At 42.3% G+C, this 3,676-nt stretch overlaps 1 long non-coding RNA gene across 1 annotated transcript; it reads right to left on the reverse strand.

Annotated features, from left to right (window-relative positions):
* Positions 1-366: 366 nt before the first annotated feature.
* On the reverse strand, positions 367-1,374 carry LOC111257210. The gene is made up of 2 exons (XR_002677600.1): positions 928-1,374; positions 367-852 (listed from the first exon to the last, which is right to left on the reverse strand). It is a non-coding gene; the product is annotated as an uncharacterized LOC111257210 (long non-coding RNA).
* Between the last annotated feature and the right edge of the window lie 2,302 nt (positions 1,375-3,676).

Raw genomic sequence — 3,676 nt, forward strand, 5'->3', positions numbered from 1 at the left:
TGTATTCATGCTAAGGCTCAAGTGATGTTCCTTGTATCTTCATTCTTTTGAAATGTTAGACAGTCCCACTGTCCGGATCGATCAGAGGAGGGAAACAATTGTCACCTGCAACTAGGTTTCCTAGAATAGGATCGTTCTTACAACTTCTTTCGCTAATAGGCAGCACAAAAGTTCAGACTTCAGAGTGTTGGTTGTTCAGGTTCAGCATCCACACAATACTTCACTGTGCGCGTTCTTCGTTCAGATTTTTGGATTATGTGCAGATTTGTAGTACAAACCGTCAATGTGTGCACACACTCCTAGTGGTCATGGCGAAAACATTGTTTTTCATGGCTGTGCGCCTGCTCAGTGCAGAGGCTGAAACCATATTTCAATCTCGAAATGAAAATAAAGCTTCCTTCATCTTCTTTTTATAAAACATAAACAAAAGAATGTTTTGTGCAGAGAGGCAAGCAGCAGGCCTGTGCATACCATTGTTAAGTTATATACTACTACCTGCGAACATTTGACAAAGATAGCCCAGCTAACTCCAAACTCAGAAACCAATTCAACCGTGGGATCTTGTGCTCCCAAGGAAGCCGTTTCCACCGTGGAAAAGGGGCAACTGGTGTTTCCCAAACCGGTGTCGATATATAGCCCAGAAGAAGCTGTCCGTCTGGTTGATGCGAGTCACATAGCATGTTCCATCACTGCAATCCAGCTCGTAAGTAAGATTGAGAACCGCACCAGAGTGGATCACCTCGCCGACGAAACGGGGGTGATGTTGATACATCTCCAAGACTGCCGCAAGAGGAAGGAGGGCGTCCATGTGGATCATGTGTCGCCCAGCCTTGAACGTGGATCTGGTACAAGCTGCAAGTGCATACAGGACAGTTAGGACCAGGTAGCCCATCACCCTCCGCCGTTTTTCTCATTACATGCACCTACAAATTGCTAGCTGCTGTAAATCCCCATCATCATCGCCGCACCACCACGGTGTGTTGGCCGCGCCCGCCCTCAACGCAGATCAAGAACGGAGCTTCAGCTCCCTAGGAGCCGCACCCCGCAGCCGAATGGACCGTCCATGGCTGTCCTGCGCAGGGCGGGACGGCCATCCTGCGCCATGCCCAGGCCGTGCACAGGACATCAAGCTCGGGCTCAGCACTTCAGCAGCACCTGGGACACTTACCTCGAATGAAGCAGTAGACCTGCTTGCAGAGCTCTCCAGCGTCAGAAATCCGAGTACTGTCGTCGCCACCGCCGAAGTTCCCAGGGCCGCCGCCGCGTGCTGCGTAGCGAGCGACGCCGGAAAGAAACAGAGAAAATGAAGCAACTGTTTGCGATCTGGGCCTAAAGACATTTGGGATAAGGGGCAGTACGGTCTTTTCGCGTATCAGTTAAGGGGAAAAGAATACAAAATCAATTAAAAAGGCTGAAATGGTAACTGAATCCAGATGGCAATGTTTTTAATGGCAAATTGGCGAATCCAATGTTTGGCATGGTAAATGGGCGAAGCCAGACGTTTGAAGTGCAAAAAGCTCCACTAAATAAGCCTCCGTTCATCCATCTGCAAGCCAGTATATGAAGCATTCCAGGATCCATCGCGGCATGACATCGTGAACCAGCGCAACCTGCGCTTGTCACCATTGCTAGCTGTTTGGAAGGCCGATCTATTTTCTTTGATTCACGAGTCTTGTGTCTTCCAGATTTCTTCTAGGGCTCTGGGCGGATCTTACATTTTACAGAGGGCAAGAAGAGAGCCTGGAGAAAGGTAAACGTCACTTCAGGAACCGATAGGCACCACTACTGCAGTCCCATGGATATTTACTTTGTTAACTCTTTACTATGATTGTGCTCGTGCGTTGCTAGCAAAACAAATTTCTCTTAGGGTCCGTTTGTTTCGATGGAATTGAATTCCATCCTAATAATCATAATTTAGACACAAATTAATTAAGCTAATATAATTGTATGTAGAATATAGTTGTATATTATAGTTGGTGATATGGGAGAGATACTTGTATGCTGCACTTCTACTATAGAGAAGCGAGTCTAAGAGCGTGCTATAAGAATTGAATTCCATCTAATAACCATAATCTATAGAATCAATTTCCATCTCCCACCCCATGAATTTAAGATAGGCTTATATCTAAACTTTGGAAAGTTGTGAAATGCCACATTCCAACATAAATTAGCCTACTCCATTAAATAGATTCCAATTCCTTGGACCCAAACGGGGCCTTATATAAAAGAAAACTGCTAAAAAAATGCTTGTCAACCACATCAAAATATGTGTGTAGGCATGTTTCTGTTCATACAGATTTGTCATGCACATAGAAATCCAAATATCATTCCAATACACACAGCCCAACTGCCACGTTATATTTCAATATTTCAAAAGAAATGTCATGTGAACAAGACATACACTAATAAGCTAATCCACTTAAATGGTGAACAATGATGGTAAATGGCACTTGAAAAGAGATTAACACATGCATAATAAGATTTGTCATAGACACCTCTAAACTGTACCCTCTGAAACAGCTGAGGAAAGGCAATGCTCTCACTCATATGGGCAGTCAACGTGCAGGAACCAATGATTGCAGTGGCAGGATGACGCTGCTGCTGATGCAGAGGTAGCCATCAAGAGAGACACTCATGGGCATCAATTGGGAAAGCTTCCTTGCTGCTGTTGCTAGTGTGCAGCTTTTGCTTGCAGGTCCTGCCATCTCCTATCTTTCCTCTCACTCTCTTCTATTATCTCTTCTACTACTACCAGCAATTGAATTAGTGTAGTGCAGCAGCAGACTGGAGCTCAACAGTCCGTGCTAACGGAAGAAGCTTTCCACCAATGTCACTTTCTTGCCCCTTAGCATGAGAGAAGCCAATGCATCTAACAGAAGGTAAAAAAAAAGAAACCAATCAACTTATGTGCAGAAGTAAACAATGAATAATATGGGATTGTGCCTATTTTTTCTTATGTAAGATCTAAAACAATTGGAATACTCTATAGCATTCCTGAAAAAAAAAACTGAATGACATCAGTGATCTCTTTAATGAACAGACCTTCAAATCTTTTTTAAGCATAATATCAATTCTTGAACTGAGGCCTTCTTACAAAATTTATGATGAGACCGCAAATGCCTGTTTGATGGCATCACTTGTTTCTTTATATTTTAGACATTTTAACATTGTATACCTTCACACTTGACAACATTTTAATTCTAGCGATCAGGTGACATATATCATACAAGACAATGATGTTTTGCAGATACTTATTTTAAAAATGTATAAAATAATTTCTGAGTAGAGTGCAACCAACTTAAGACTTAAGGCCTACATTATCAGTAAAACTGCAGTATAATATGTAAAGATTGTAGCAATTCTAGAATAGGGAGAACTTAATACTTGAATCTTTATAGGGCTGAAATTGCTTCACAGTTCACTTCGATCAGTATAATATGCAAAAGTTAAGGGAATTACAGATGCTTCCGGCACAAATTCAGTGGTTAACTACATTCCGGACCAATTATATACCTGTCAGAAGAGAAAAATAGAGATCTGTCCATGCAGATTAAATCAAAGCACAACGAAAAATTCAAATACACTCTAATAACATGATTAAGTTACTATACTTGTATGGTCGCCAACTTTGTCAGTGCAGATCAAATCCGAGAAATATTTGCCATTTTCTTCCTTC

Source organism: Setaria italica, chromosome V, assembly GCF_000263155.2.
Source record: "Setaria italica strain Yugu1 chromosome V, Setaria_italica_v2.0, whole genome shotgun sequence".
NCBI classification, from domain to species: domain Eukaryota; kingdom Viridiplantae; phylum Streptophyta; class Magnoliopsida; order Poales; family Poaceae; genus Setaria; species Setaria italica.